The sequence below is a fragment of the Gymnodraco acuticeps genome, unplaced genomic scaffold (genome assembly GCF_902827175.1).
Source record: "Gymnodraco acuticeps unplaced genomic scaffold, fGymAcu1.1, whole genome shotgun sequence".
Lineage (NCBI taxonomy): Eukaryota > Metazoa > Chordata > Actinopteri > Perciformes > Bathydraconidae > Gymnodraco > Gymnodraco acuticeps.
The window spans coordinates 1345267-1358817 of NW_022992126.1; the positions used below are offsets into that span (position 1 = coordinate 1345267).

At 39.5% G+C, this 13551-nt stretch overlaps 1 protein-coding gene across 2 annotated transcripts in view; it reads left to right on the forward strand.

Annotated features, from left to right (window-relative positions):
- The window catches only part of LOC117538020, a 35611-nt gene that overhangs the window by 17420 nt on the left and 4640 nt on the right, over positions 1-13551 (forward strand). The gene's annotated exons all lie outside the window — the stretch shown is intronic.

The following is a 13551-nucleotide window of genomic DNA, read 5'->3' on the forward strand; positions in this document are numbered from 1 at the left end:
CAAGTCAGTTGAAGATGTGGTAGAAAATTGGAGAAAACAAAAGGCTAATAACCTGAGCCAGAAAATACTGTGTTGAACTGAGAACAAAGATGGTTTTCAAAGTGCTATCACTTATGTGCTTATGATTCATAGTCCTGTCTTCTGGTCCAGATCCCCCGTGAATACTGCACTATATATACACTACACCAATTATGCGAGACGTTATTGCTTAATAAAGTGCTCATAAATCATAGTTTAAGGTATAAGCAAAGAAAGTAGTTTTAGATTTGCTAGTTTTTGGCAATATGACAAAAAGAGCTTATTAGTACATTTGGTGAAATACTAAAAAGGTCAAATAAGTTATCTCAGCACTGACTCAGCTATCAAACTACATCAGGAGTAGTAACTTAAAACATGTTAGTGTCTTGTCAAAATGTCAGGTCAAGTTGAGTTTTATATCCAGTATCATAGTTATACAATAGCAAAGGTTCCCAACCCAGCTCAAACAACCAAATCCATGTTCAAGCATACAATGACATTTTGAAATAGTTTGCAAATCCTTTTGTTTTTCTCAGGACATGGCTTATAATTGTAACTGCTTATTATTTTTTCTGTTGTCTGTGATTAAACAGCGAAAACAGAAAACAACTAAAAGTGCATACTGTTTGAAGGAGATCCGATTAGCAAGTTAGTATTGTGCCAGTATTTTACCTTTATGATAGTAGTAGCAATGATTAACCCAAAGCCAATATAGACTTTGATATGGGTACAACAATACAAATTATGTTCCTTGTTTCTATCAGTTGACCAAATCTAGTTATCTCATAAGGTAATTAATAATTATATTTCAGCTACAGCTGATACGACCTGCATTCCCAGTTATGTTTTGAGGGAAACATATTTTCACTTGTAAACACACGGTTAATAACCTAAAAGGAAACAAAGCAAAACAAAAACCCCACAAAACAAAAACCCCACAAAACTACTTAGTTAGGGTTAGGATCAATGTAATGGTTAAGCTTGAATAAATAACATTTGTACAGTTATTTTAGGTACAGACATACATTTAAAAAAGTCAACATTGGCTCTAGGTCTAACCCGAGACAGGAACAGCAGCTTCCTTTTGGAAGATCCTGTGTTAGATTTCCCCCCTCACTCACTTGACATTCATACTTTGACTTCCCACATGAGCAGACTGCAACAGACTTTGATTATAAAGGTGTTTGTTATACGCCAAAAACAAACGTTATCTTGGAGAAGATATGTTTCCATCTGAACATAAATAACAAGCAAATGTAGTTTCATTATACAGGAATTTATGTATAGCTTTTTTTAATGTCCATAACTTATTTTTACTGACTTTAAACAACATTTATTTTTGTTTCAACAAAATGAAGCATTGAGGCTCCAGTTCAGTTACCACTAATGTTGCAGGTTGCTTTTTGAATGGAAACTTTTAGAGTTAAGTGTCAGCACAATTTAGATTCATTAAATCTCGGTGAGGCTGAGAGTTAGAGGATTTGGATGGGGGTTTACCAGCTAAAGTCCTAAAAAAAGAATTATATCCACTGGAATTATGAGTGCTACTTAGTAGCATGTTGAAGACTCTGATGCAATGGAGGATCACCAGCTTATGAAATGCACAAGTTTACATTTATGTAGTTTAAAGACCTCACGACTTTGGTGCTTTTTAATTTATGTTATTTTATATTGATGGTTATAAGAATATTGACCAGTGTTTACAATCACTGAAACATCTTCTTCTTAAGTCACAAGTGATTCATCTATCAGAAGTGAAATCCAGGAAAGGTCACATAAATCCTCTTTAACTGTGCGGGACAATCTTTCAATCCATAAAAAAAAAGATTTGTAATCCTTTAACTTCATGAATCACCAGACTCGAACATGTGAAGTTTTCCACTTCTAGCCACGTTAAAATGACCAGATAAATCACCATAGCAACAGGTCCAAAGTATGATTGAAACACAACTGGCCAAACTTGAGCTTGGAATTACCATCAAACTTTATTTACCAATTACCGGACGTCTTCAGCAGTTTAGACCTACTGCTAATCATGTTAAAGCACCAGATAGAACTCAGCGTTATGGATAATCGGGTCCCTACAGCAATTAAGTACAGGATAAAACTTGACATCCGTGTTACTAAGCCGCAATGCAGCCATCAGGGAAGTCCTGATACTTTAGCACCATGGATTCCTCTCTAATGTGCATCACTGAATTGAAGTATGACATACATGTATATCAACCAGTGTGCACACAAAGCAAAAGACAGATTGCAGACAGGTCAGTGATGGAATCAAAGCTATTGGAATTACCTTTCCTGATAGGCATAAGCAACATCTCCTTCAGAGGAGCTTGTTGGTTTGTTATTTTTGTTTGTTATTTTTGTGCATAAACATGATTCGACATTTTTTTGTCATGGGTACACGTTTGTGGCTGTCTTGGTGAGTAACAGCTTTGCTGGGGCTTTACCGGGTCATTGGGTAAGTGATTAAAACACCTTTCGTGGCATGCATGAAGACTAGGGTGAGACAAGATAGTTAGTATTGGGTAGGCAGTTGGCTAGGGGATTAAAAAAAATTAATGAAATAAAATCCTTTAAGTGGTGCACCAGGTTCAAGGGAGTTTGTATAATGTAATGGCTACATTGACGGATTTTGTTAAGTGTCCCAGTGTGGAACTGCTGGAAAAATGTACTAAAGACCAACTGTTAAAAATTGCAGAGCATTTTGAGGTAGACGTTCCAAAGCAGGGTCGTAAAGACAACATATGCAGCTTTCACACCAGCGCTTTTCCCTTTCTAGCTCCGAGCGGGAGCTTTTCTGGTTCAGCTCCGGTTTCCCTTTTCTGCTCCCGCTCTGTTCACACCGCCCAGAGCTGCCGCTGCTGCGTCATGACGTCACCGTTTACTTGCCTGCTTCATAAAATCCAAACCGCGCGGATATCCCTCACATCGACAACAACAACAATGGCCGATTGTATTGAAGCGCTCTTCGCTTTGGTTATCCTCTTACGAAACGAAATGGAAGGCATCGGACGACTTTACAAGGGACGACTTTACTTGGAACTTTACAAACATCACATGTGAAATGCAAGACTTCTTTGTGGTCTTCAGCATCTACTTCAACGACGAATCTGCCCCTGCCCCCGCCTCGACGTAAGAGAGACGTAAGCGACGCCTCTTAGCTCCGAAGCTCTTGCCTCTAGACCGACAATTTTTTGGAGCTGGAAGTGAACCGGATTCCGGAGCTAAGAGGCGGTGCCTCTGCGGTGTGAACAAGAAAAAACGGTACTTTTCAGGCTCCAGCTCCGAGCCGGAGCTGAAAACGCGTTGGTGTGAAAGGGGCATTAGTGACTACGTTACAGACCCAGTTGGTACTGCAAGAAGTTCTGCCAGCAGTGGCTGTCGATGATGGTTCCGAGGATGAGTTGGCTGAGAAGGCAGCTATAAATCCAGAGCGGCAGAGAAGTGCAGGTTTTTCTTTGTTTGACTTTGGTGAAATGACAGTACCAACAAGACAGTGAACGTAAGGAACGAGCAAGTGCTCGTGAGGACCGGGCTAGAGCTTGTGAACAGGAAACTGAGATGGAGCGTTTAAGGTTAACTACAGTGGTGCGGGAAGCTGAATTGCAACAAGAGCGTTACAAGTTGGACCTCATCCAAGAGGGTAAGCTTTCTTCTGGGGTGTCCCCAGCACCTTTTTATGTAGCTTATAACTTGAGGTTGTTACCGAAATTCGAGAAGACTGTAGATTCTTTTTTTGGTCTTTTTGAGCGACTTAGCCAAAGACGACAGTGGTCTGATTCGGAGAAAACATTGCTATTACAGTGTGTGTTAACTGGTAGGGCTCAAGAAGCATTTTCTGCATTAAGTATGGCTGACAGTGAAGATTACTTAAGGGTAAAGACTGCAGTGCTAAAAGCTTATGAGTTGGTGCTTGAGGCCTACCGTCAGCAGTTCAGGAAGCTAAGGAAGTCAGAAGGACAGACCTATGTGGAACTTGTTCGGGAGCTGACGATGACATTTAATCGACGGGTCACGGCTTCCGAAGAAGTAAATCTTAATGATTTGAGGGAACTGTTCCTTCTTGAACAATTCAAAGATCCTTCCAGAACGCGTTGCAACGTACCTGAATGAACATAAGGTTAAAAATGTAACGGACACCGGGGTGTTAGCTGATGAATACAAGTTAAAACACAAGTTTCATTCAGGGGAGAGATTTGACTGGGGGAGCAGAAATAACTGGTCTGGTGACCCCAGAGGTAAAGTAGATCTAATTACTTGCCACTTTTGTTTGGATAAAGGTCAATGCCCAGTACTTGCAAAAACCAAGGGACTCCCAAATGTTCAGTTTCCCAGGCCTGTTGCCCTTGCAGTTTTTCCCCATAAGGTTGCTAGGGATGAGGCTATAGCGGTTAAACTCCATACTACCCCGCAACCAGTTGCTGCTGCAGTTTCTAACTACGGACCAGCCCTGCAAGAGGTTAAGCCTCGCCCCTCCCAGTTGGCAGATGAAATTGATCCAGGGTATGCCCCTTTCATACGTGAGGGTTATGTGTCTTTGCAAGGAAGTGAACAAAAATTCCTTCTTAAGAAACTGAGACACAGGTGCTATCGATTCGTACATAACTGAGGGTGTTCTTTCATTTTCCTCAGTAACTGACACTGGAAGTTGTGTATTATTCAAGGGAATGGGGATGCAGTTGTCTGCTCCAAAGCATCGGTTGGTGTTGTCCTGTGATTTACGGCATAGTGAGGTTGCCATGGGAGTCCGGCCATCTTTGCCTGTTCCGGGAGTGGCAGTCATCCTCTGTAATGATTTGGCTGGCGGCAGAGTGTGGCCTGATGTGACTCTTTCACCAGGGGTGTCCTCTAAGCCAGTGAGGGGCGAGCTTGCTGACCCTGAGAAGAATTTGACAAAGGTGGTTCCAGCTTGTGCAGTAACATGAGCCCAGACCTATAAAGCACAAGAGCAAAAAGTCATTTCTGAGAATGTTGTGTTTGCGCTACCTGTTGTTTCATTGTCTGTCTCTCGTAGTGAATTGGTGCAGCAGCAGCAGGAGTATCCAACTTTGCAGGAGCTTTTGTCCCAGGTTTGCCACGTTGAGGAAATCATCAGTGCAGCCCATGGGTATATCTTACAAGAGGGGGTGTATGACAGGAAAACCGAGAACCGCACTTTTAGCCCTGGGGATCCAGTGCTGGCCTTGTTGCCTTTAGTTGCTTCCCCTTTTCAGGTAAAATTTGCGGGACCCTACTCTGTGGTGCTACAGGTTTCAGATCAGAATTATGTCATCTCCACGCCAGATAGGAAGAGGTCCACCCAGTTGTGCCACCAGTGGCGGCGCCAGGGTATGGCTGGGGTAGGCTACAGCCATACCAAGAAATGGCTTAGCTACACCATGAAAAATGTTGTTAAAGTAAGCAAAATAAAGTCAGTAAAAAAGAGTAAATTGCACAGACAGCAGTTAGTAAGATTGATTTCAGCAGCCACTTGTCTGGAAATACCGAAGACCAGAAACGGTTTTGAAAACTTTTGTCACGTAGTGATCGTCTTCTCAATAAAACATCTTTGATAATGTCTTCTGGCCAATCAGAATCACGATAACGGCGTGGTGTTGTTGCAGGAAGTCCCGACGGAGAATACTTTTGCGGTAGTACATCTCTATACATCGATACAACATTACGTGTTGATAGAAATCAACACGTAATGAAATAAGACCCACGGTTTGATGATTGATAGGTGTGTGGGCTGTCTTTCATTTTGACACACAGAACAATGGGGGCTATCCACCCTTATCCACAATGTAAAGTAATTCACACAGCCTCTTCCCTCTTCTCTCTGTGAGGAGCAGCAGGTTCAGCTGATTGTGTGTTATTGGTGAGTAAATAACAGTGTTATTTTGAAAAGAATAACAAATTAGAAGGAAAAAAAGATTTAAAAAAATACAGATCTCAGTATCCTGAGGCTCTGAGCCCCATTTATTTTCCTCACAGACGGAAACAAAAGTCCGAAATTATACGATTTAAAATAAAAGCAATAATTGTGGCTTGATATTGAGTGAGAACATGTTTTTATGAACCACACAGCTTCCGGTCTTCCACGACCCGACCGGAGAAAAAGACGTGCTGCAGGCACGAAACACATACCAGTAGAAATACATTGCTTTTAAAATCGTGCTGTGCAACACGAAAAAAAGGGGAAAATCGTGTTGGTGAACACGAATCAATAGATTAAAAATCGTGTTGGTGAACACGAAATGCCATGAGACTGGGTTGAACATAGAACATACAGGCATGAAAGCGTTGACACTATCCTGATCAATACTGAGTGGCTGATGATGGCTGTTAATACAATAGACCTGACAAAACTACAAGGGCAGGATCAACAGCTCCAGGAAATGTAATGGGGAAGTTCAGAGGATGATGAATGCACAGGGTCAGCTGATGTTTTGAAGAAGAAAAAACACCACAATGGTGTCAAGTGTTACAAGGGCTAGATTGTTGATTCATGATTAACTTTATGACAAAATCAGCATTGACAATTGTTGGTTGTAATGATCTCATAAAAACACACAGACCTGCAGCAAGGGTAAAGGTCTATACCGATGCTCTTATTGTTGCTGTGTAAATAATGACTGCAGTCTTGAAGAGTTAAGCAGTGCGACATTTTAGTGCTGAAAGATTGGGAAACATATCTGACTTTGTCTCCTTTTATGTATATTGTATGTTGCACTTTTGCCGGGCATGGGACTTTAGATAATAACTGCCAATAACCACGCTGTATATATTGTGAATCTTATAGAACAGTCCAACTCACAATGGATAGTTGTTGAAGTTCTGAAATCCATAAAGCAACCAGATATATTGTACATTTTATTCCAAATCTTCTTCTATTTCAAAAACCTGCCGCCTTTATTTCTCTCAGTGCAAGACTGTCGCTCACCAGTAACGGTCAGAGATTTCGTTTTTTGCAGGGGTCATCTGTATAGTGTCCTCATTGAATCAGAATGTAATGCTCCATTAATGCATGCTGTGCTGATGTTTAACACCGATGCCAAGATGCTGCTCCCATATGGAGAGAGAAATAAGAGAATTGAACATGGTAATTTCAGCTCATTAATCACATCCAGTGCCTTCTAATTGGGATGTAAGCTATGCACATAATTTAACCTGACAAAATGTAAATGAGTCTGGAACCTCTCTGATTATTGATTGCCAAGGGACGTTATGAACGGTCCCAAGACCCCATTGGATAAACCTACAGCCAATTACAACATGAGCTGAGTGAGCAGTTCTACAGGTTGCACAAATGTGCTGTAATGGTTTATGATATGTCCGTGAACGAGATAGAAGTTTAATCATTTACCATCCGGTTCATTCAATACTGATGTAAAAGGTCTTTAACAATAGGTTCCACATCAGCTGCGGCCATCTTGGTTGTTTAAAAAATAGCTGAACAATGCTTCTGTTTACAGTCATCGTCTCAGACTTTTTTATAATAAATAAACTATTTTGATTGGCCTGCCAGATTTCGAATTGTTGAAAATGTGTTTCAAGCAGACGGGGACAGACGCATCTGCCAGGCCAAATAAAACATGAGCTCACATAAGTCTGGTTCCCAGGCAAGATTTCTGCATCTCGGTGCATTCAAATTTGCATGTGTTGAACACTCTAAAAACGAATTCCGGCGACCTTTCACCTCCACTTAATTAAATGCATGGTTGCAAGATAAAAATGTGAGTTAATTGATTTAGATAAACATTTTAAGTTGCAAACATTAATTTATAAGTTGTGTTGACGTAATAATGTTGGTAATTACATCAACTTAATATTGTGTGTAATTTGAACTCTGATTTCTGCGTTAATTGACTTAAAACAAAATTCAAGTTGTAGTAAGCAATCAATCAATAAATCAATTGGCTTGATAACTTAATTGTTCTACACCTTGAGTTATGGATTTCAAGTCCACCCCCACTTAACATGCCGGGACAAGTTCCGACAGTTAAGACAAATAGAAATATACAAAGGACATTTTAAGGTGAGTGTCATCTTTTGTCATTAAAATACAGTAGATAGCCTTGTAGTTGCACTGTATAGGCAAATTGCTGTTTGACCAAAATAAGCAGCCTTTGAACTGTGAATAGTTCTGTGAGAGGATACAAAGTAGTAGAGGCTACTGTGAGAGTAAAAATACTTTGGTTACGTTGTGATGTCGCTTTTTATTAAAAAAGAATCTCGGTGAAGCAGACCAAGGACATGCTTCTTGAGGTAGGATCGTTATTTAGAGTTATCATTGAAATGCAAGTTGTTGGCAGTCACCCATTCAGAATATATTCACTTAGGTCATTTCTCTTTTTTTCCTTTTTCAAAAATAGCACAATACAATTGAAGTACGCAGAGAACTATAGCCATCCGCTGCCTTGTCGTGTACCTTGGAGAAAAGGAAGAGGACCTTTTCAAGGAGTTTAGCGACGTAATTAAAAATCTTGAAATAACATCAAATCCATGGGCACAGGACAAAAGCACTGCTCTCTGTCAGTTACATTTCGAAGCATATTGCACTTTTGGCCACACCCCAATCAATAATATCTTAGCAACGTTCAGCATGGATAGGTGTTGACAGCAATGGCATGGGAAAAGGATTGTGTACAAAGTGGCTTCTGCTCTTCACTTAACCAGTTCAAATATTGTATGGAACCTGCAAAAAAGATGAGAAGATACACTAAAACTTGCACGGTTGTGATTGACAAAATCTGTCCACATGCATTTAAACACTAGGCAAAGTACTAAAAACCACCTCTGTGTGTCTTCAGGACCACATTGCCATGAGGACACACACATGCAGACTCAATAGGTGAAAACAATACCAGCGTTGCTTTAGCAGCTGGTAATAATGGCTCTGAATTAGCTAAGAGTGACAGTTTAAAAAGTATGCAATTACCTAATTCATTATCTCTTATGCGCTAACCTATTATTGAATGTGCTTCAAAAGGACATGAATATAGCCTTCATCAGTGACCAGTCCACCCCAGGATCTGACCATACGATGGCAACCATCGTGGTCGAGGGAAACAAATGAATGAGCAAGCATTCTGCGTTAAATGTGTTCATACTGTTTGAGATAATGACTGTCGGCAGTGTAACCATCTTTGTTACATCTTTTGTCAAATTGATGTGTGTGATCTGCAGATTGGTGGCCATTGAGAGTTTGTTTCTGTAGTTTTACAAAAACTTTACAGATTGTACATATTTGGCACTGGTTTTAAATATGCAAAGGCCTCTAACTTCGTTGTGATGGCAGCATTTATTTGCTGTGTCCCCATGTCCCATGGTAATATGGCTAATGTGTTTATTTATTATTTGTGTGGCAATTTAAATGTGTTATTTATCTTTTTTTTCAAGATTTAAATGAAGCTCAGCGCAAGTTATTTCAGGAAGACTGGGTGTATATACATTCACTCCGCAGCTGCATATAATCAGCTCATCACAGGCGTTCTCTTTAACCTATTACATTTCACCTCATTCTCCAGCAGCCAATCAACATGCTGCAGCCAAACTATAAAATGGTTCTCCTCTCTCCTGCAGTCAGCTGTGATTTCAGGTGTCCATGCACCTTATCATATGGCATGTGTCAATAAATGTTCAAACAAAATGAATTCTCTCCTGATTGAAACATCATGTGTTGAAATAAACAACTGCAGTTCAAAATAAAAAGTGAATTGCCTAACATTTTTGTTGTGGAATCAATTGATTTCTTTCTTTAAAAGGCAAAAACATGAAAAAGCTAAGAAGAAAAACTATTGAATACAATATATTTGGAGTAACTTAATTTATAAATGGTTGTCAACTTCAAAACTTGTGTTCACAATGATGGTAATTAAGTACATACAACTTAAAATTCCTTTTAAATCATACGGTAAAACAAGTTGGAACAACTTAATTTTTGAGTAATCAACTTCAAAACTTGTGTTTATGCTACCAATTATTAAGTAAGTGGTAATTAAAAACACCTCTGATTGTAGAGGAAAAGCCTTCTCTCCTAACTCAAATAACTTTGTTGCTTTAAGACAATTTCATTAGAAGTTGTCTTAACTCAATAAACATTGATGCAAACGGTTGCGTTGATTTTCTTTGTTGAGCCAAGGCATTTGTTTTTAGAGTGTTGTATCCTCTCACAGAACTATTCACAGTTCAAAGGCTGCTAATTTTGCTCAAACAGCAATTTGCCTATACAGTGCAACTACAAGGCTATCTACTGTATTTTAATGACAAAAGATGACACTCACCTTAAAATGTCCTTTGTATATTTCTATTTGTCTTAACTGTCGGAACTTGTCCAGGCATGTTAAGTGGGAGTGGACTTGAAATCCTTAACTCAAGGTGTAGAACAATTAAGTTATCAAGCCAATTGCATTACTTACTACAACTTGAATTTAGTTTGAAGTCAATTAACGCAGAAATCAGAGTTTAAATTACACACAATATTAAGTCGATGTAATTACCAACATTATTACGTCAACACAACTTATAAATTAATGTTTGCAACTTAAAATGTTTATCTAAATCAATTAATTCAAATGTGTATCTTGCAACCATGCATCTAATTAAGTGGTGGTAAAAGGTCCCCTGAATGACTTTTTAGAGTGTATACTCAGCAGTTTTGTTTTCAATAACCCTCGCTAGGGTCTCTACGACCAGCAGTATCTTCCTTCACATCCAATTCTTGCTACTGTTGTGCCTAAAAATAACCACAGTGGAAAGTAGATGGGATCAATTTATCCCTCATTGTTTTGATTGGATCAAAATGTTATATACCAAAACAATTTTTTTACAAAACATTGATTCTCTTTTTTGCTGTAAAACACTTCTGAAATCCCGCCTATTGTAAGTCTCTAAGATCTCTTTGGCAGGCTCTGCTCCCCGTCTCCAGTAATCAATTAGTTAAATTACTAGCAGTTGCTTAATATCTGTGTTCTGGACACCGCTGTCTAATTATCACTTTTACTGTAGTTGTCCGAAAAGGGCTACGGAAAATCAACGCTTATTATGACTAGAGCATTTGTTTGTAAAATACATTTGAGACATCACTTCACAATTGAAATAAATAAATAATTTATTTTGTATTGCATTTCCAAAGTTGTGACTCAATATCCTAATCCAAAAAGAAACTTGTATCTTGTATTCCCCTCAGTTTCCCCACTGGTAAAGCAGTGTCAAAACAGAAACTCTAGCATCCTTTGTGAAGTCTAGCTGAAATACAGATACTCTAGAGCAGTGGTTCCCAAACGGTGTGCCGCCAGGGCCTATAGCACTGGTGTGCCGTGAGGCAAGTCCGGGTGTGCCGTGGGATTTTGTGACAACCATACGTTATTATTGCAATATACAACTACACACAAATAATTATTTTTTATTTACTATATCAGTACTTTGTAGGTTTATATGTACGTAATCTGCGCGACTTGTGCGTCCACATCTCCACGTGCAGTGCTGCATAAACATGGCTGAGTCAGCGATAACTTTCGAAGGGTGGAGGTATGCCCATTATTTTGAGTTCGTCCGAAGAATAGACAGGAATGTGACGGTGAGGTGCAAACTGTGTCCAGGCCAGAAGCTGTTATCCACTGCTAGAAACACCACGTCAAACCTCAACAAGCACCTGCAAAGAACACATGCTAAGGTGAAGCTAACGCACACGCTATTTGTTGTTTGTTTATATCACGTAGTCTGTTCTTCTTCTCTGTCTTCCGGTTGTTGCCAGTTTTGAATGACAAATACACACTACCGCCGCCTGCTGGTAAGGAAAGTTATTGCCACTCACGCATGCGCAGTTCGTACGTGCTCGGCGAGTAAAGTAACGAGTTACTTTATGTAGATAGTAACGAAGTAGTGTAATATATTACTTTTTTTTTAAAAGTAATATGTAATATATATTTACATTTTTTAGTAACGACCCCATCTCTGGAGTTGGCATTCTCTACTCTGATTTACATGAAGAACAACAGGAGGTCACGGCTCTCTGTTGAACAGGACTTGCGAATGGCCCTCTCCTCAGTGCCACCAAGGATTTAAAAAATCTGCGCGTCCCGACAGGCACATGTATCTCACTAATTTGTAAATCAGCAAAAATATTTACAATAGCACATGTTTCAATGCTGATTGCTGAAATGTTACATTTATAATTTGTAGTTCAGGACCATGCAATGCAGCTTCCTTGCATTGACAGTTCTCTGTGCTGAATTTCTGCTGAGTTTCCTTTGCCTCATTTTTAATTTTGTGACCTGTCTGGTTTAAATGAGTGTGTCGCTGCTTTGATGAAGCCTAATTTGATAAAGTTTCAAATTAATTTCTGAAATATTTCGTTAATAAATATTTTATGAGTAATATAGTTGTCTTTGTCACATTTTATTTGGCATTAGTAAATAATTATGCACATTTACAGATATTTTACATGATATGAGTGATAACACGTGTTATATGGGCTATTTTGCACGATAGGTGTGCCTTGAGATTTTTACTTGTCCTTTGGTGTGCCTTGGGCACAAAAAGTTTGGGAACCACTGCTCTAGTCTAGAGATGGAAAGTATAGCAGAGGACATTGTCAAAGTTGATTGTGTGCCTTGCAATGAAGGAATATGTCAATCAAGAGTAAATTGTTCTCCTGAACTTCCCCACTCAATCTATCAAGACCCGAGCAGTTGTGTAGAAGTCCAAGGCTTAAGGCACGGGCCGGCGCATATCGCTCAAAGGAATCCCTGGCCATATGAATCTTTGACCCTCGGAGATAGAGAGGCAGAACGTGTCTGCTCCCTTAGGATAGGTCTTAAGACAGGGGTAGGAAGAGAAAAGTAAGGAACAGAGGAAGAGAGGCACAACGTGTCTACGTAAATGCACTCTCCTAAAATAGTTTGAGGGAAAGGGGTGAAGAAATACAAAGTGAGAACCTGAAATGAAAAGGCACCACATTGCGTAAATGCTTCCCCTTAGAATAGGGTGGAAATGTATGAGAAGGGGACAGGGACACAAGTGAAGAGGGACAACGTGTCTACATCAATGCACTCCCCAAAGGGATAGAAAGTAGGTAGAGAGGCACAACGGTCTAGATTAACCTGGACCCTATTTTCACATGTTGTGTCTCTAAGTGACTAATGGTAACCTCATATTTTTCTAAATCGGTCCAGTATTGGGCAAGAAAGCAGATGGCAGCTGCAATATGGGTGACAACATTATAAAAAGTACCCTACAGAGAAGTGTGTCTTGTTCGGAAATCCTGCTTTTCGCATCCACGTGATCTTTTCCTGGAATTTGCAAGTGATAATAATTTAAGAAATGGGGTTACATAATCCTTTGATGAACACATATATAGTGATATGTTATAGATGTCAAAATTGAATGAATCAAGACCTTTCTCCAAAATACAGCCTTGTAGCTTGGTAATATCCTCTGAATTTTCCAAAACGAAACTCTGGTGTGGTTCACCAACAGAAACTGATTCCTATAAGTGTGGCCCAACAGCGAAACATTGTCTATAGAGTCAATTAAGAGGAAACA